Below are 20,650 nucleotides of genomic sequence, written 5' to 3'. Positions count from 1 at the left end.
CAAATACAGGACTAGTGAGCAGTCATCTCGTACTCAAATTCCAACTCCATCATCAACTAGCTGTGCGATCTGGGTGAGTTCATCTCTCTGAGCCTCAGTTTCCTTATCTGTAGACAGAAATAACATTAGCTGCCTCAGACAGTGGTTGTAAGGATTAAAGTAGTTAGCATAAGGCCTGGCATCTACCAGGCACTCAACGAGTGTCCATTATTATTTTTATTACAGCAGGTGCTTGGTGTACATTCAATAAATGGATGATCGCTTCTCGGCTTTTTGGCTAAGATCAAGTGTAATAAATGGATGATTGAGTTTATTATCTCACTTGATCTCCATAACAACCCTTCCCCACTATATACATTCCAAATAGACAGGGAAGGAATTCCTTTTCCCATTTCACAGATGACGAAATTGGGAGTGAATTAACCAACAAATAAATGAATGTCTGAGCCACTTAGCCGGCCCTGTGTCTCCTACTTCCTCCCATTGGCCACAGCGAGGCTGTCTGTGTAGAGAGTGGGAGCCCTGGGCCCTGGAAAAGTGATCCTAAGCTTTCTCTCCAACTTTCCAACTCCAGAGGACCTGTGCCAATAGCTCACAGCGATTTGCTCTAACACAGCCTTGGTGCAGGTGTACCCGGAGTCTGTAAACACTAGGCCTGCTGGGCTCTGCCCCTGAAGCCCCAGCTTCCCAGAACTGGTGGCCCCAGTTCCTGTTCAGCTGCTGCTCTTTCTGTAAGGCCTTTGCAAGCCCTGCTGCCCCTTCTGGTAAGTGCAGGGGCCTGGAGGGAGGTTCCACTTTCACATTCGTTACCACACCCACACTGAGATTTCTCAATGTGGAGGGGAAATTTCCTTTCTCTTGAGGCCTAACCTCAAGTCTGCGCATTAACTCCTCAGTGTTTCAGAACATAGTTTCCCACTGAAACTCAGATCCCCTCAAGATCTAAATGTGAACCTGACCCAGAAATAAGGGAGAACTAGTCCTTGCTTGGCCCCTGCTGCAGTCCGGCCCCGTGCTCAAGCGTGCTTTTCGTGTACTCTGATGCACATCTCCCAATGCCCCTTCATGGTGGGCATCACCCATTTTACAGATGTGGGGACTGAGGCTCAGGGCGATAAAATGGCTAGTGGTGGAATGTTCAAATGGGAAACCTACACCTTTGAGCTTTGGAAACAGTGGAAATCGCCACAGAACGAAAGTCCCCAAATGGAACTCATCTTTGCTGCTTGTGTACCCCATGTGTAGCTCTATCACTTTGGTTCTTGTAATCTGCATGTTTATTTGTATTCATATCGGTCTCCCCTACTTGACTGTCCCTCCTCAAGGACAGAGAAAGTGACTCACTCATGCCCCTTCCCCCACCCTCAGCACAAGGCCTGAACTATAAGAAAGGATTGTTGGTCTGAGAAGTTAAAGCAGGCCAGAGTGCCTAGTGGTAAGGAATTAGTGAAGGGAGATGAGGGATAAGGCTGCAGAAAAAAGTAAGACCAGATCAAGCAGGGCTCCGTAGGCCATGGTGAGGGCCTGGATTTAATTCTAAGAGCAAAAGGAAGCCATTGAAGGCTTTCCAGCAAGGCCCTTACATGTCATAAAAAGGGAATTCTGGCTGTAGCGTTGACAATAGAAGGTGACAGACACAGAAGCCCAGTTAGGAGCTGTCTCAGTAGACCAGGCAAGAGATGGGGGAGGGGGTGTCTCTCCAAGTCAGTGCTTCTCCGACTTGAGTAGGCATCAGAATCATCTGGAAGACACTTGAAGCACAGCTTGCTGGCCCCACCCCACCAAGATTTCTGACACAATAGGTCTGGGCTGGGGGCTGAGAACTGTATTGCTAGCCAGGTCTTAGATGCTGTAGATGCTGCTGGTCCCTGCATCCACTGTCTTTCAGGAAAGAGGAGGAAAAGGATGAGTAAGACACAGTCTTTCCCTCGAAGAGTTTTCATTTCATGGGAGCACAATGTGACCAGTACAATCTACAGAGGTGGATGCATCTCCACGGTGACAGCCCTGGGAGGGACATCTCTGTAGCGTGGGGGCAAAGCAGAGGGTTAGGGGAAGCTTTGTGGAAGAAGGAACCATTGGATTGAGTTACACTACGCAAGTAAGTAGGAGTCAACCACGTCAGGGAGTTCACGGGGAAGGATCGAAAGAAGAAGGTACTCAGGGCAGAGGGTGCAGGTTGAACAAAGCCAAAGAGCTGAGAAATAGCAAGATGTGTTTGAACAACCGGGACCAAGAGACTCCCAAATGAAGCTGGTATATAGGTAAAAACTGAACCATGAGGGCTTTGTATGCCCTACAAATTAAGGCATTTGGACTTTATCCTGTGGAGCAGAGGTTTCTAAACTTCTGGGCAGGGGTGGCGGGGTGGAGGTGAGGAATGTCACGGACCCCTCTGAGAATCTGATCAAAGTAGATGTGCAGGCAAGCAGAACTAGAGTGTGCATTTCAAGGTGTTCACAAATTCCCTGAAGCCTATTCGAGTCCCTGCAATGGATGATAGGTTTTAAGCAGAGAGGTGTCCTAATTAGGTTTTATTTTAGAAGAATTTCTTCCTGGCTATGTAAAAAATTGGACAGAGAGAAGCTAGGGTTCAACCATCTGGGTGAGAGGTAATCAATGGCACTGGGTTGGGGACCAAGTGTCACACCTATAACATAAGAGTTAGGTTGGTAGTTGTCAAGATCGGACTTGCTTTTTAGCAAGGTCACTCTCCTCAGTCGAAAAAGCAACGGCTGATTGCTGAGCACGAGGCTGTCCTTGCATGGCTAGGCCGATGGGTAAAGCAAGCCAGCTAAGCAAGGAGCCATCTCTGCCCTTACCTCTCCTACTGGAATCTGCTGGTCATCAGTCAGTGGAGGCCCAGATACCCCACGCTTCTGAGGGCTGGAAGCCAAGGACGTGAAGGAAGGCAGCAGTCTGATGAGCTGGGGAGAGACCACAAGGGCAAAGTGGGCTAGTGAGTTTTAGGGACAGAGCGAGGTGTCATTCTTTCCAAACATTTTGCAACAGCCCTAGGAAGCAGACAGAGCTAAGATAATTAGCTCCATTGTACAGATGGGAGACCGAAGTCCAGAGAAGGTGAGGACTTGTCAAAAGATACGCAGCAAACACCAGGGCAAAACTAAGACCAGGACGCCAAGCACACTGGACTCATGTTAGCATCGCCTTAGGCTGGCCCTGCTGCAAATTTTGCCACGGTCATTCCGGTGGCTCTAAAATCCTGTACTTCTGTGATTCTTGCAAAAGTCTCCCCACCATTAGCTCAACTCCTTTATTTTCTTTTGATCTTTGATCTGTATCTGCCTTTTTTATCCCAAGATCTTACCCTCAACCACTGTGAAGTTTGGAGCCAACTATTCGGCTTCTCTGCCTTGAGTTTTCTCTTCGTCAGCAAAACAAGAGGACTGCACTAAATATTCCTGAAGTCTTTTTCTTCTCTGAACTATGCGGTTCTGCAAAAGCTTCCAAGACCCAAAATTCTACCCAGGTTTTGAGGTGACAACATGATTCTCACCGGCCCAACTCCTTTTATATATAGTTACCAGGGAATAATAAGAATAAGAATAATGATGATAATGAACATTTATTTCTTCCCATGGGCCAACCACTGATCTAAGTACTGTTAAGCTTCAAAACAACTTTATAAGGCAATTGCTATTACTGTCCCCATTTCATAGATGAGAAAACGAGAAACACACAGAGAGGTTACATGACTTAATATAAGGTGATACAGTTAACACGCTGTGGAACCAGGGTTCAAGCACAAGCAGTCGCCTCCGGGTTTATGCTCCTTGTCCCCAGGAACTGAAGAGCGAGGAGTGAAGAGTGCAGGAAAGGTATGAAAACCGCCAAGTGAACTGTCAGCAATGGGAGGCTCACTACCCCTCAGGGACATATTCTCTCATTATCCTCATTTTGTCATTTGTGCTATGTCATGCTACCTCCCACCACCTGCAAGGGGCACACTTATAAGCAGTTATCTAGTGACTTGTGGAAGCATTTGCCAGATTTAGCAAATAAAAATACAGAACACCTGCTTAAATTCTAATTTCAGATACACATTAAACAAATTTTTTTGTATAAATATATCCCATGCAACATTTGGGACATACTCCTAGCGAAAAAGTTGTCATTATTTATCTGACGTTTAAATTTAACTGGGCATCCTGTGCTTCAGCTGGCAAACCTATTTCCAGGACAACAAAATAAGGACAAGTGATGGCAATTTCCCTTGAAAAGACTGAATAGATATTATTGTTTTGCTCACTGGCCTAGAAGGTTGACATGGTGGGCTTGGCTGAATCATTTTCAAGGGAATAGGGATGACCTCTCCTCCCTCACCTCCGTTAGGAGGTCCTTTGGGGCCTCAAAAATCACCCCTGAGGGAACCTGAAACAGCCTTTGGAACTGGAGAGAAACTCCCCAGAATGATCTGGAATAGGCCTTGTTTACTGGCTGACTGTAACCCCTGGCTCAGTTTTCAATGCCCTGCTTACAACTTAGAAGGTACTTTAAATGGTCATCTCTTTCCTTCTCTACTCTCCAACACATGCCCAGGGCCCTTTTAGGACAGTCAGGTGTTCAAATACTAATTCCTGCTCCTCTCAGAATGTAGGTAACCTCTTCTGTGATAATTAGAGAAAAATTAAGAAAAGCACGGGATAGATTCTCAGTCAATGTAACCCTTTCATTTCCCCCTTGCCATTTCACAATCGGGAGTCAAGATGGGTCATTATCTTGGGTTTTCCTCATACTGAATGTTATGAAGTCCTGGGAGAAGACAACCAATCCCCAAGGATTGTCTGACCTTCACAACATGTTGTGAATTCCCAAAAATCCCCCCCAGGAAACCAGTTTTGAAATCTAAATATGTGGGCTTACTCCACATCACACATTTGTGCTGAAGCTTATTTTCTCATGGCCGGATCCCAGACAGACCCCTTGGCTTGACCAAACTCCTGCCTCCTCGTCACAACCTGACCCAATGCTTCCCCCTCTCCCCTCTCCCCTCTCGCACTGCATCCCTCCCATGCCCTGGGTAGAGTGGTTTCTATCAAAAGAGCATGTTTCAGCTCATAGGGAAACTGGCCTCTCACATGTTTTCAATCTGCTTTGTCTTCCCTGATTACCAGGATGTCCCAGACCAAATCGCATTTAGATGAAATGCGTTTGGGTGGGTGTAGTGCCCAGCCTGCTTCAGCAGAAATGTTAGAGCAGCCACCCAGAGCATAGCTGAGACATGCACAAAATGCAGATCAAAACCCCAAAGCAAAGCGAATTTTAAAAAGTGTATCAACATTCTTAAATGTATAAATGTGTAGGCCTTCTGATTAGGATTTCCTCCAGGAGGAGCATTCATTCAAAAAGGATTTAGGGCAGAGCAAAAATAAACCCTTCTTGGGTTTTACAGCTTTGTGGAGAGCAAAAGTCTGACAGTAACTTTACCTTCCTCCTTGACCTTACAACATTTTGCACTGTGGGACTGTGAAGAACAAGTCCCCAGCTTTTTCGCTGAATAGTGTCTTAGCAGAAGCTGCTACACTGACCTTATTAGCCAGATGTATCCTTGGTTTTGTCAGCTGGAGCCAGAATATCTTCATAACCACTATCTTTATCATCCCATGGTTAAGAATCATTGATCATTTATTTTGTGCCAGGAATTTTGCTAAATATTCTGCATGATTTATCTCACTTAATTTCATAACCCTCTCCTATGAGAGGTATATTTTTTAAATTAAGATTTTATTTCCTTAGAGCAGTTTCAGATTCACTGCAGAATTGAGGGGCAGGTACAGAGATTTCCCATCACCCCCTGCCCCCACACATGCAGAGCCTCCCCCATTATCACCGTCCCCCACCAGAGCGGTGCATGTGTTATAATTGATGAACCTACACTGACACATCATAATTACCGAAAGTCCATCATTTACCCTTGACAACATTCTGTGGGTTTGGACAAATGTATAATGACAGGTATCCATCAGTATAGAGCATTTTTACCAACTTAAAAGTCCTCTGTGTGCCACGTATTCACTTCTGCCCTCATCCCAACCCCTGGCAACTGTTGATCTATTTACTGTTTCCATAGTTGTGCCTTTTCCAGGTGTCACATAGTTGGAATCGTACAGTACGTAGCCTTTTCAAATTGACGTCTTTCACTTAGTAGTATGCATTTAAGCCTCCTCTATGTCTTTTCAGCGTTTGATAGCTCATTGCTTTTTAGCACTGAGTAACACTCCATTACCTGGATGGACCACAGTTTATTTTTCCATCATCTACTGAAGGACATCTTGGTTGTTTCCAAGTTTGGGCAACTACGAATAAAGCTGCTATAAAAACCCACGTGCAGGTTTTTGTTTGGACGTTAAGTTTTCAACTTCTTTGGGTAAATACCAAGGAGTGAGATTGCGGGATCATATGGTAAAAGTATGTTTAGTTTTGTTAGAAACTGAAAAACTCTTTCAAAGTGGCTGTATCATGTTGCATTCCCACTGGCAATAATGAGTGATCTTGTTGTTTCACAGCCTCTTCAGCATTTGGTGGTGTCAGTGTTCAGGATTTTGGCCACTCTAATAGGAGTGTGCTGATATATCATTGTTGTTTTAAATTGCATTTCCCTGATGACATGTAATGTGGAGCACCTTTTCAAGTTTATTTGCCATCTGTATATTTTCATACGTTGATTTGTCACCTGTATATCTTCCTTGGTGAGGTATCTGTTAAGATACTGGCCCATTTTTTAATCAGGTTGTTTTTCTTATTGTTGAGTTTTAAGAGTTCTTTGTACATTTTGGGTAATAGTCCTTTATCAGATGTACTTTTGCAAATATATTCTCCCAATCTGTGGATTGTCTTCTATTTCTATTGATAATCTCTTTCACAGAGCAGAAGTTTTTAATTTTAATGAAGTCCAGCTTACCAATTATTTCTTTCATGAATCATGACTTTAGAGTTATATTTTAAAAGGCATCACAAAACCCAAGGTCATCTATGGTATCTCCTATGTTATCTTCTAGGAGTTTTATAGTTTTGCATTTTATACGTAGGTCTGTGATCCATTTTGAGTTAATTTTCCTGAAAGAGGTAGATTCTGTGTCGAGGTTCAATTTTTTTGCACGTGTATGCTCCATTGTTACAGCACCATTTGTTGAAAAGACTAAACTTGCTCCATTGTATTGCCTTTGCTCCTTTATCAAAGATCAGTTAACTACATGTATGGAGGTCTATTTCTAGGTTCTGTCTCTGTTCTATTGATCTATTTGTCTAATCTTTTGCTAATATCACACTGTCTTGATTACTATTACTTTACAGTAAGTCTTGAAGTAGGGTAGTTTCAGTCCTTCAACTTTGTTGTTCTTCAATATGGTGGTAGCTATTTTGCATCTTTTGCCTTTGCATATCAACTTTAGAATCAGTTTGTCAAACTGATTATACACAAAATAATTTGCTAGGATTTTTATTCAGGTGGCATTGAGTCTATAGCTCAAGTTGCAAAGAACTGATATCTTCATAACACTGAGTCTTCCTATCCATAAATATCAATTATCTTTCCATTCATTTAGTTTTTCTTTAATATTGTTCATCAGAGTTTTGTAGTTTTCCTCATATAGATCTTGTACATATTATTAGATTTATACCTATGTATTTCATTTTTTGGTACTAATATTAATGGTATTGTATTTTTAATTTCAAATTCCATTTGTTCATATCTGGTACATAGGAAAGCAATTGACTTTTGTATATCGACTTTGTAACCCTGTAATAATTGACCTTGTAATAATCACTTATTAGTTTTAGGAGTTTTTTTATTGTTGTTGAGTCAGATTTTCTACTTAGATGATCATGTCATCTACGAACAGATAGTTTTATTTCTTTCTTCCTAATCTGTATACCTTTTATTTCCTTTTCTTGTCTTATTGCATTAGCTAGATCTTACAGTATGATGTTGGAAAGGAGTGGTGAGAGGGAACATCCTTGCCTTGTATCCGATCTTAAAGGGAAAGTTTGAGTTTCTCACCATTAAGTATGGTGTTAGCTGTGGGGTTTTTTTGTTTTTTGTTTTTTATATCTTTTTTTTTTTTTTTGTAGATATTCCTTATCAAATTGGGGAAGTCCCTTTCTATTCCTAATTTACTGAAAGTTTTTATCATAAATGGGTCTTGGATTTTGTCAAATGTTTTTTCTGCATCTATTAATATGATCATGTGATCATGTGATTTTTTTTCTGAGACTACTGATGTGATGGATTACATTAATTGATTTTCTAATGTTGAGCCAGTCTTGCATACCTGGGGTAAACCCTGCTTGATCATGGTGTATAATTCTCTTTATATACCATTAGATTAAATATGCGAATATTTTGTTGAGGAGTTTTGCATCTATGTTCATGAGAGATATCGGTCTGTAGTTTTCTTTTCTTGTAATGTCTTTGTCTACTGGTAGTAGGGTAATGCTGGCCTCATAGCAATGAGTTAGAAAGTATTTCCCCTATTTCTATCCTCTGAAAGAGATTGTAGAAAATTGGTATCATTTCTTTCTGATGTTAGTGGAGTTCACCAGTGAACAGATCTAGGCCTGGAGCTTTCTGTTTTAGAAAGTTTTTAATTATTGATACAATTTCTTTAATAGACATAGGTCTATCCTCTGGGGACTTTACAAAGTTAGGTTTTAGAGGAGCAGGTATGGGAACCTATAGACCTGTTTGGAGGCTACTACAATAACCACAGCAGGAGATGATGGTGGCTGGAACCAGGGTAGGTAGGTGGTAAATGTGTAAGATCCACTAGAATTCTAGATGCACTTATAAAGTACAGCCCACTGCATTTGTTAACAGGATCAGGTTTGGGGCATAAGAGAGTGTGCCTCAGTCTCCTTATCTGTAAACTAGGAATACTATTTGCACTACAAGGCTGTTCACCTTCACAGTGGATGTTCAAGAAATATGAATTTTCTCTCTCAGCAGCATAGAACTTCACCTGGAACTGATCACAGGACAGTTAACCATGGTAGGTTATTTAAGGTTTGTGTAGGGAGGAGAAGATGATAAATTTCAAGTACCTGTGGGGCTCCCAAAGGGAGAGGTCTCATTGCAAAGGTGTAGCACACATTTTGGGATAAAGGCTCCAGATATAGTGTGGGGGTAAAAGTTTGGGAAATGTCACTGTACAGGTAGCAGCTGACACCACTCGGGCAAGTCAAGAATAGAGTCCTTTCCCATTCCCATAGCAAGACTGTGCAACACTTAGGTGACTAATATGTACCTTACAGAGGAAATAACAAAAATCATTAAAAGTAGACTGAAAAATCCGGTATTATATGAAATAAGGGAATAATTATTCCAGAACATTAGGCTAAGAGAAGCCAGGGAAACTGAGCTCACACATAGCTATGAGTTTCTGGACATGTAGTATAAAGGGAAACTGAGCAGCTACATGGTTGTTGCTAGTCAAGAAAAGGAAGCAGTGTAGACAACATGGGTGTAAATCAAGAGGCCTGGGTCCTCATCCAGGCCTCTTCCCTCCACATTACCTGCTTTCTAACACAACCATGTAATTGTAATCGGTATGGGTCAGCTGACAGCACAGCTAGTTGGTCAGTGTTTCTGCATCTATGAGCTTGGCTGGCTTTGTGCAAATGCATGGTCTATAGGATCCCCGAGGGACGATACATACATAGTAAAGTCCATACAAAATATATTTGTGGCGTAAAGGCTAGTCCCCTCTTTCACTGGTTTATCAGCATTTTTCCATCTACCCCAGGTAATCAGAACTGGGTTCTGTCCTGGCTCTGTCATAATCCAATGGCATCTGTGATTTGAGATGATTGATCTACTCCGCACACTTGCAGAACCCTGTGAAGGTCACCAGTGCGCACTGTGATTCCAGAAGAGGAGGGTTAGGATGAGCCAGAGGGGATGGATGGGGCGCCTGGAAAATTGGTCACATAAGGATGGACTGAAACACATAGGGATTTTTTTCTTTTTCATGGCAAATAGGAAATTTGACTAAGATGTGGTAAATGTCTTCAAATGTTTTAGGAGCAACTATTTGGATGTGAAATTTGGTTTTCTTCTACACTAATATATGAATGTGTCAGAGAGAGATACTTTAGCTCATCATATACATACATACATACATACATACATACATACATACATATATATATATATATATATATATATATATATATATAATAATCTTTGCCATTCAACAGTGAAATGAGCTGTCTTTGGAGAAAGATGACTGATGGAACCCTCTTAGCTTGGGTTCAAGTATCAGATCTAAGACTGGACTACAGGAATAATATCCTCTTGCTTTCTTGTCACCCCTTCCCATTATCTCCCCCTTCCTATCTCTGGGGTCCTCTGTCTCTATCTCAGTGGAACAAAACTACATGGACTTTTACTAAGTGGGTGTCGAACCTTAGGCCCCTTTGTCTGCCAAGATGCAAACTGTCAATTTGACCCAAGATATTCTGAGTGATTAACAGAGGAGGCAAATACCTCTCATTCCTCGGGGCTACCAAGGACCATGTGATAACTGACCTCATCTGGGCACCGAATGGTACCCCGGCCCCCCCGAGGGTTACTTCTGCCTGGTGCAGCCCCAGGTCAAGGCCAATCAATTTTACTCTGAGGGGAGGAATGTGAGGCATGTCCTCCATGAAAGCCCGGAACAGATGTTATGTTGTTCTTTCATGACTGCCTTTGCTAAGTGGCTTGGGAGCTGGGCCTTTAGAAGTCAAGCCAGGCTTGGCCACAGAAGCTAATCAAGAGATAATCAGGCCCCTCTCAGACAAGGGAGAAAGTCCAGTGGGTGAGACAAAGGGAGGTGAGCTGTCCCAGAAGCTGAGCGAGTATAAAGGAGATTCAAAGCCTCAAGGAGCCTGACACTCCAAATAGTTTGACCCCTTGATTTTACAGATAAAGAAACTGAAGATCAGAGAGACATTGAGTTCCTCGATGCCACGCAGAAAAGGAACCCCATCAGGACTAGGGTGAGGCAAATGAGGTACTTCCACAACCCTGAGCGTGATCCCTCCTTAAATTTTGTACTCTTAGGTACCTCACTCACCTTACCCTAGTCTCGGCCCTAAACCCTGTACCACCCAGGCTGGAGAACACCTGCCTCAAAGTCCCTTCAGAGAAATTCTACCCATGGAAGGCACCATGTTTCTTAGCAGATGATGCTGACCCAACTGGACCAAAGAAGGACCCCTGTCCACAGGCAGCCAATCACAGTCTGGCTGGCAGCTGGACGTGGGCTGATGTGGCAGCTGTCCCATCAGGGCCAAAGTGATTTAACTGAACAATCAGATTCTCTCTTGGGAGTTTGAATGGGCAGTGAGGAGAAACAGTCTTATAGTCAAGAGATGAAGTCAAGGGCATTCCTGTTCCTCAGTTCCGTTGCTTTCACTGTCGTCTACTCATTCCTGTGATGTTTGTGCCTGGGAAGGGAGACAGGGATGACCAGTCCTATGTCTCTCCCAATTTTTGCCTGTCACTGATGGGTGCACCACTTCTGCCACCATTCAGACTCCTTCCCACCACTGTGGGGACCAGCTGCTTCCCATCCATCGATTAACAATGATTGATCGACTCCTTTTTGCTAAGTACAAAGGTTCACAACACTTGGTCCCGGATCTTAGGTGCTTATACCTTAGCAGGGCAGGCAGACACAAAAGACATTATTACCATTTGATGAGTATAATGAAGAAGAAAAGCAATAGGCATTGTTGGGGCACCAGGAAAAGGTACACAACCCATCTGGCAGAACTGGGAATTAGTGCAAAGAAGGCTTCCTGAGAGGCGTTGCCTGAACTGAGTTCTAAAGTGATGAGCAGGATTTTACTAAGTGACCAGTAAGGAAAGGGAATTCCAGGCTCGATCAATGTGCACCGCTGAGGACCAGCATGGTATGTGCAGGGAAACTGCAACCAGTTTGATACGTCAGGCAGGGCACAGCAAGAGGGAGGCTAAATCTGATAAGCCAGGCTACGGAGCATGGACTTCATACCCTCTCACACTGGTCGTCCTAGTCTACACACAGTACCACAGAGGATTTTATAAAATCCTGAGTTTGAATGCCTTGACACAGCGATACTTCAGTTCACCACAGATTTCACTGCCCCCGTTGCCTATCCATGGTCCTGGCTGTCATTTACGTTTCCTTCTGCCTCGTGTAGGCTCTGAGAGCATGGTTCCTGCTCTGGATGCTGAAGAGTCTTCAAAGGGTTTTCGGCAGGCATGATCATGCCTCTGCTTTACCAAGGTTCCCTTGGTTTTGAAGAGGAAAAGGATTGTAGAGGTGCTCTGGAGGCAAACAAGTCCTTTGGAGGCCATTGTAATAATTCAGGCAAAATATGTCAAGGGCCTGCAATTGTTCCATGGAGGAAGGCACAGTAAGCGTGGAGTGATGGCCCCACCATCCCCTACTGTGTGCCTTTGAGGCGTGAGGAAATGTGGGAGAGGGTGATGGGCTTGGAGTCAATAATTCTATGTCCAGCACATTAAATGATAGAATGCTGTGAGAGTCCCTAACCTACTGGGTACCTCCTATGCCTCAGAGGCTTAATATCCATCATCTCTTGTAATTATCTCAACAATCCTGTGAAACTATTACTGTCCTTCTCCCACCATTCTTCTAAAGCTCAAGAGGTTAGGCAATACCTGTGATGGGTCCTTGTCAAGTGGCTGGCCTAGAATTCAGACCCAGAATTCTGTGACTGCAAAGCTTGCTCTAGTATCATACATCTTATATGCTGCCCAGCGGGTTTGTGTGGACAATGTCCAGAGCCTAGAGGCCATCAGAGCACCGTTTTGGGGAGATGCCCCAGAAGAAAATCAATATGGACTTTGGGAGCCACAAGACTGAGAAAAAAAGAACTGAGGATAAACTACCAAGGGGACAAGCTGAAATGTGTTCGGAGCATGCATATTTGGTTTGGCAAATCCCTACTACCTTCCTCTCAGAAAATAAGAAAAAATGTCTAAGTTGGTTTACATGTTAGAACACAAATGCCAAAGCAAAAGTAGGTGTTTTGCTTTAGGATCCACTGGCTACAAAAACTATGAAGGGGAAACCAGGCTGGAGAGGATCCTTCCAGAAGGTCCCAGATGCCCCGGACTGAGAGTTCCTGCCCCAGCTCTGCTCTCTCTTTTGTCCTCCACTAGCTTTGAGGAAAACGTGAAAACCCCTATGGCCCTAAAAGTCCTCCCCAGAGACTCCCTCTAAGGCAGCAGTTCTCAAAGTATGGTCCCCAACAGACCAGCATCTCCCTCACCTGGGAACTTGTTAGAGATGCAAATTCAGACCCGAGCCAAGCGTCGTGAATCGGAAACTCAGGGGGGTGGGGCTGAACATTCTGTTTCAACAAATCCACGAAGGGATTCTGATGTGAGTCAAACTTTGAGAGCTACTGCCATAAGTGATAATGTGACAGAATGAAGTGATCATGTGAAAGCATAAAACTGAATGCTTTAATTAAACTCATGTATTTTTTTCTGCAACGTCCTGGGCTACCCCCAAACGAGTAAAGAATTTCTACACCATCACTTAGGGTCCAGTAGAATCCCAGGCCCGTCAAAGAATGGGCTGGGGCACGCAGGCCATCGGTACGTTAGAATTCAAGTCCCTGCTGGCTTGTTTTGTTCGGTTGGGTTTTGATTTTGCTTGATCTGATTTCAGCTTCACCGGCACCTCCTCAGGGAAGCCCTCCCAGCTTTCCTGGGCTGGGTTACAGACTCGTATCACACTTTCCAAGAAGTATTGTGAGTTCCTGCTCATCATCACCGTGCTCATCACTCCCCTTCACTCCAAGCCCAGAGAGGGTGGGGCCTGGAGTTTTCCCATTCGTCCTTGCATCCCCAGGATCTAGCAGAGGGACAGGCAGTGAATGCGTGTTCCGTTCATTGAACACCAAGCCCACCTTCGCCTATAGGATCTTGTTATGGTGGTCCCCGGATTGTTTTCTCCCAGATCGACTCATGGCTTTTTCTATCTTCTCATTCCAACCTTAGTTGCAGGGTCGCCATTTCCTGACCACCCAACCCAACCCAGGCCCTGAGTCAGTCTAGATCACCCCAGCTGCTTTGTATGCAGCAGAGCACTGATCACTATTTGCCAGTCTACTTGATTATTCTATGTTCTGATCCCTCGCACCACCCCCTAGAGTGCAAGTTCCAAAGTCAGCGGCTGGTCTGTCTTACTCAACTCTGTACCTGCAGCACATGGGAGTCCCTCAGTAAATGACTTTCGGATGATGAATGATTTTTCGCTGACTCATTTATTCAAACACTCGTACATCATCTCTGTATGATCATTTTAGAGATTGAGAAAAATAAACCCAAGGAGAGTAGTTTGTCCAGGTCACACAGCTAGTGCGGAGCAGCAGTGCAGCTAGACTCTATGGCTTCTGGCTTTCAAGACAGTCCCTCTTTCCTCCATATCAATTAGCTCTTTGCTAGATTAAAAAGTGTGGTACTTTTCTTGTAAGGAACGGGGATCCATTGACTATTAGCAGTTTTAAGGAAGTAGCTGGATGGGTTCTATTTTACTATACGGTAGGTCTCTCGCTCCTCCCTCTTGCCACAGTGACTAGTCTTATTTCAAAGTCATCTGCTTTTCCATCTGTGGGTCACGAAGTCATTGCTGCACACCATAAATCTATCACCGACGTTTCCTCGCAGCTGCGTTAGCTGACAGCTCTGAATCACCGGTGCTGTGAAGATGCCAGGAGAGCTGGTACTGTCAAAGCGTATCAACTGGAGACAGACCGCAATTGCCGATGGCTGCACGAACGTACCTGCGCCATGCCTGAGGCCCTTCTGCCCTGCCTGGCTGCTGCAGGGAGCGATACATGGAGACGAAGGGATGTCATATCAGGAGGCAGATGACTTATGTCAGAGGATTAAATATGACCCCATATTAAGTTCAAGTTTTGCTTGAGCAACCCAGAGCCTCAAAGCTTTAGAGAAAGGTAGCCTCTCTGCTATAAATTTGGACCAAAAGGAGAACACCAATGTTCACTGAAGCATCTTTGATAATGGCAAAACAAAACAAAACAAAACAAAAATGGGATTGTAATGTGAACTGTAGTACTTTCATAATACTATTACAATCTGATTAAAAATAGGTAGACATAACTGGATTCTCATAATAAATTGGTTATAAAAATTAGGTTACAGAATTTACAGTACCATAGGAGCATATTTTTCTTTTAGGAAAGTATAGACGGATAGACGGATGCATGGTTGGAAAGAAAGATCATAGACAGTTGTGTAGAAAGGAAGGTATACATATAGCAAGATGGACAGACAGATGGGTGAGGTAGATAGAAAGACAAAAGACTAGAAACCTACCAACATGTTAACAGTGGTTACATCTGGATGGGGATATTGAGGGTACTTTTTAAAACTGCTCACTTTTATTTCCTGATCATTGAATAATAAACTTATGTTGCTCTTGTTAATACATAACTATTAATACCAACGATTCTAATATTCAGAGTCAAGAACTCATCTTTGACTAAGGTTTCCTCTTTATTCTTCCTGAGGGGTGTTCACATCATCCATCTATCCATCCAGCCAGGAGGCAAAATGTATTTGGACTTTAGGTTGGCATTTAAATAACACAGTGATATTTTTATATCCATTTCATATGCTTTCATGACACTGGGTTGTTTTTGTTTTTCATTTCTTCTGTAGACCTTAGATCCCCTTTCTACACTCCACTACCCCACCCGTATCCTCCTGATCAATACCTACTCATGCTCCAAGAACTTGCTCAGATCTCACCATCTCCCCTTTTCTTTGTTGTTGCTTTTATCCCCTCCTTCTATTCTCTCCTCCCCATACCACCTGAATTCTCCCATTTCACATATACCACACTCTATTTGGAAATTTTCAATCTGTATGGTTATTACCTATATACTTGCTCTCCCTTAATCAGACTAGGTTCTCATTAGTGTTTCCAGGCGGGAATTCCCACCTGGAAACCCTAGTTCTCATTGCCTTCCTCTCACTTTCATCTCTGCACCAGTGCCTAATTGCCAAATAAAAGCTCACTTGCTTCCCCTACAAATACGTTCCCATCAGCCTAAGAGGAAGCTTGCCTAAGACCACTGATGCCATTCACTTACTCAACAGGCATGTACTGAGCAACTACTATCTGACCAGAACAGAGGTTAGAAAGGTACAGTCTTTCCCTGCAGGGTCTCACAGCTGGGTGCAGGAGGCAGACATGGGTACATGAAAACGAACCATAAACATGATGCCAGAGGATATCAATGTCCTATTACAGCCTAGAAAGCAAGTCTTCTTAGAATTCAAAAGGCTTCTCAGGGAAGTTAGGCTCAGAGCAGAGATTTCAAGAAGAGAAAGATTCAGACAGAGAGGATGGGGAGGGAATCTCAGTGGGGGAAATAGTGTGGCAAAGATGCAGAAGGCTGAGCTTCTGGTTTGTTCCTGGGGTTTACAGCCTGTGGGAGTGGGAAGGCGTCAGACTTAGTTCTGGCCTGGGGGTTGCATCTAGCTGACCACTTAGAAGCGTTTGGTTTCTCTGAGTTTCAACTTCCTCACTTGTGGACTGGACGTTTACCTGTGTTATCTGCCTCACAAGAAAGTTGGGACAATCAAGTGAAACAAGTATACGGTGTGTGGAAGCCCTTTGTAAATTATAAAGCCATACACTTAGGGAATTCAAAGATGAAGAATAACCAACATTATAGCCAGAGAAATGGAAGAGACGGGAAATGCGGAAGTATGTTGGACACATTTAGGGCATGGTGTGGAGAAGGCATTAAAGATTCTGAATTTGTTTTCCATTTGGATCTCATAATCCCCAGGATCGCTTCTCCTATAAATTCTTCCACATTGAAGAATTCACCCCATACCTCTGTGTTTCGAATCCCACTCACTAGTAAAACAGTCTTTTAATTTCTGTTAACACACCTGTCCCCTAAACTTGGCAGGGAGTTTATTGAGGGCAGGCACCCTTCCCTATTCATTTTACGTCCTCAGTGGCTAGGACAGTGCCTGGCACAGAGTGGGCAATCAGTAGATGTATGTCAGTGGTAACTATCCTAATGGCTACTAGTCGCGGGTCTCTTACCAGGTGGCAGTCATTTTGCTAAGCACTTCAGAATGTGCTCATCCCGCAATAGCCTTACTAAGTAGGTCTTACCCCATTTCACAGAGAGAGAAAGTGAGTCTTGAGAAGCTAAATAACTTGGCTAGGTTTGCCCAACCCATAAGCATTGGAGCCAGCATTTAAGCTGAAGCAGTTAGACATTAGAGTGCTATACCTTTCTCATGAATTCATTTCCTCATTCATTCCACCAGTAATAATTATGTGCTTATCACATGCCAGGAAACAGTCCAGGCTGAAGGAATATGTCTGGAAGAAGTGATAAACAGGATCTCAGATAATCCTGTGCTAGGTGAGAAATGTGAAACAGATGTGGGACCCAAGTACAGAACATCCCAGAGGCACGGACGACTCCTCTGTGGGTGGAGGTGGAGAAGGCCTCCAACAGAGGAGAAAGAGAAGCAAGGCCATCCGCTACAGGCAGACAAAAGGGCAAGTGCCAGGACACCAAGGTGGGAAGCAGCAAGTCTAGTTTGGACGTTACAGTAAATCTCCCTGACTAGACAGTGTGCTTCTTGAGATGGAAGCCATGTCTTAAAAAAACCCTACCTTTTCATAACCCCGCACAGCATCTGGAAATAGTCACCCCAAACTAGTAAGAGTTTGGTGAATGAATGATACTGGTTTCTCTATTTCAAAAAGAGAGCACGCTTCAGACTTCAGAAGGACACTGGTCGGCTGAAAAGGAAGATGACTGCACCGCGCGAGGGGCAGCCAAGGATGACCAGAAGGAAATGAATTTGTGTATTTGCCAAGAATCTCTTTGCTTGGCTCAAAATATCCCCAGCCCTCCATCTCAAACCTACTATCTTGTTAACAAAAGGCAAAAGCAAGCCCTGTTCAAGGTACTGTGGCTTTCGTAAGTTGCTAGGATATCAATATATTTACCCACAACCACAGACATTTGGCTCAAGAAAAGCCCACTCAGCCCTCACATGAGGCTAGATCATGGGGATTCAATCCACATGAGGTCCTGAGGGGCTTTGAAATCAGCCAGGGAGTTGATAATTGCTTGGAGGTGCCACTGCTGAAGTTTTTCTCCACATTTTGCTATAATAAGCTTTTTCTGTTGTTAAGTTCATTTGCTTTGGCTTCTTTTGGGCTATCAAGTTCAGTTGTGATTTGCACTTGCTTTTTTTACACCTAAAAAAACATGATGGACAGAAAGGAGTCATATTTTTCTACTCCACAGTCCCTGGGCTTTCAACATGGGGATGTCTGCATCTAGATGCCCTCAGGGAAAATAGGACTTTTGATTTGGGGAGCCCTTTGGGTGGATATGCAGGAAATATGGCCTAGAGCAGGTTGAAATCCTGGCCCAAGTGCCACATACTAGAAGACCGCTGCAATGATTTGGGGGCAGGGGTGGGAGGGACTGTCTTCTAACAAACTACAAGACACAGGGCTGACTCAAAACCTCTACCAAGGCCAAGCACTTAGCTTCCTTCCACATGCCTCAAATGCAAATCAATTCGACCACAGCAGAGGAAAGGAAAATGGACTCACTTCCTGCATTGTAAAACTCTTCCGAATCATTGCATTCTCTAAACAAACAAAACAAAACAAGGGTCCACCACCTCAACTCAGTTCCTTTGTTAAAGAGCTGCAGCTTTCTTTTGGCCTCACCATCACTCAGCATTTTTTAAGGCCCTCTTCATGTGGGCTCCAGGGCTGCAAAGCCCAGCGCTGGATCTACCTACCATGATTAGACGATTATTCACAAATGCGCCCTATGCTGCATTCCCATAGAGACTAGGATAAAGGATCTTCTCTTTGGCTGAAGTATTATTTCAATGCACAAATGATCTTCTAATTGTTGGCAGCAAGGGCAGCTTAATATCATTACTTCTAAAACTCGCTTGGGCTGACAACTACAAAAATGTAATTGTCTCACAGCCAATAACCCTAACAATGGCTCATTTTTTAATGGTAGTTTTAGTGACATAAGTTGCAACTAATTCAGCCGTGAAGACTCATTGGCAAGTTATATTGCTCAAAACTACAGGTTCCATAGTATATTATTAAAACTATTTCTGCAGTTTTAGTGGACAGTCGGCAACCCCTGCTTTGAAAGTGTTCGTGTGTAAGTCGTCCGACTAGAGCCGACGTTATATACTTGTGTTTTCCAGAGCTTCCTTTGTCAAACATAGTCCCACAAGAAGATCATTTGTGTAAGGAGTTCTGTGGTCTAACTCTGATCGGTTTTGACTATGTCGCTGCACAGAATCAAATGGAGAGTTCACCGACAGAAATCATGAGGGTTTTCACAGTCTGCAGATCTGTGCTCATATACCACCTCAATTTTGACATCTATAATAATTTTATTTTTTGAACCTTCCTGAGTTTTGTTTCATATTTAGATTTTGACATTTAAAAATATTTATTATAAATAAAGTTATGGCATTTTTTAAACCTCACCGCTGATTCCACCATACTATTGCCCCCATCAGTCTACAATGAGCCTTTCGCTGTTTGTTGAATTTAATACTTGAACTCAAAATGGTCATGGAGAAAAGGCAGGTGGAAGCCATTTTCTGCACTTCTGGTTTCCCATGAGGAAATTGGGGAAATAAAATATGCCCATGTAAACTCAGGTGTGCTGTAGACAGGCTTCGTCCATCCAGTCATTTGCAATAAGAATGTCTGTTTATTGTACAAGCATAAATAGCACAGCAGGCCCACAGAGCAAATCCAAAATCCTCCACAATAGATCTTCTGCCTATTTTCAGCCATTATCCCCCTAAAGAACCCTCTGTGCCATCCCAACTGGTGTTTTCCTGTGGTGAACACGTCTTCTGCATCACCATCTCTGCCGACCTGTGCCTTTTGCAGAAAGCCCTCTTCTCAGAAAGGAGGAAACTTTCTGCCTCCTTTATATATATTCACTCATTAAATCACTTATTCATTCTATCATTAATATCTATATATTCAAATCCACATCCACTTCCAACACCCAACATCTACATCCACATCCACACTTAATATCCAGATCGACAACCAGTATCCACATCCACATCCACATAATATCTATCTCCATATCCATATCCATACCCAACATCTGTATCTACATTCTCATCCACATCCATCATCCCACATCTCCCATCCAACATCCATCATCCATCATCCATCATCCATCATCCATCATCCACATCCATCATCCCACATCCGTATCTATATTTATATCATCACCCAAGTACTAGCACTTGTTCTTAGTTATCATTTGCCTGGTTTTGATTCATTTATTTTTAAGGTGGATATCTTTTCTTCTGTATTAGACCATGAGCTCCTTAGACATAGCAATGTGATTTACCAATTTTTTGCATCTTACTCTGGCACACAGTAGGTGCCCCCCCACAGTTGGGGAAAGGATAGCACCCATCAAGCACACCTTCTGTGTCAGACATTATTCTGAGCAGTTCAATCACACCATCTCATTTAATCTTTCTCACCTTCCGACCTTATCTCTCCCTCTCCTTCACCGTGCACCAGCCACACTGGCCTCT

The 20,650-nt window shown here is 43.4% G+C and overlaps 1 long non-coding RNA gene and 1 pseudogene across 1 annotated transcript in view; one reads left to right on the top strand and one right to left on the bottom strand.

The window, feature by feature from the left end:
* LOC109453069 (uncharacterized) overlaps positions 1–20,650 on the bottom strand; it is a 283,158-nt gene that overhangs the window by 58,550 nt on the left and 203,958 nt on the right. The window contains exon 4 of the long non-coding RNA XR_012497234.2: positions 2,823–2,927. This is a non-coding gene — a long non-coding RNA (uncharacterized LOC109453069). The remainder of the gene's footprint in view (positions 1–2,822; positions 2,928–20,650) is intronic.
* Positions 258–383, top strand: LOC148755686 (U2 spliceosomal RNA; annotated as a pseudogene).

This window comes from Rhinolophus sinicus, chromosome 14, assembly GCF_057876585.1.
Source record: "Rhinolophus sinicus isolate RSI-liver-muscle chromosome 14, RSI-T2T, whole genome shotgun sequence".
Classification (NCBI taxonomy): domain Eukaryota; kingdom Metazoa; phylum Chordata; class Mammalia; order Chiroptera; family Rhinolophidae; genus Rhinolophus; species Rhinolophus sinicus.
This window is presented reverse-complemented; position numbering and strand designations above follow the sequence as displayed.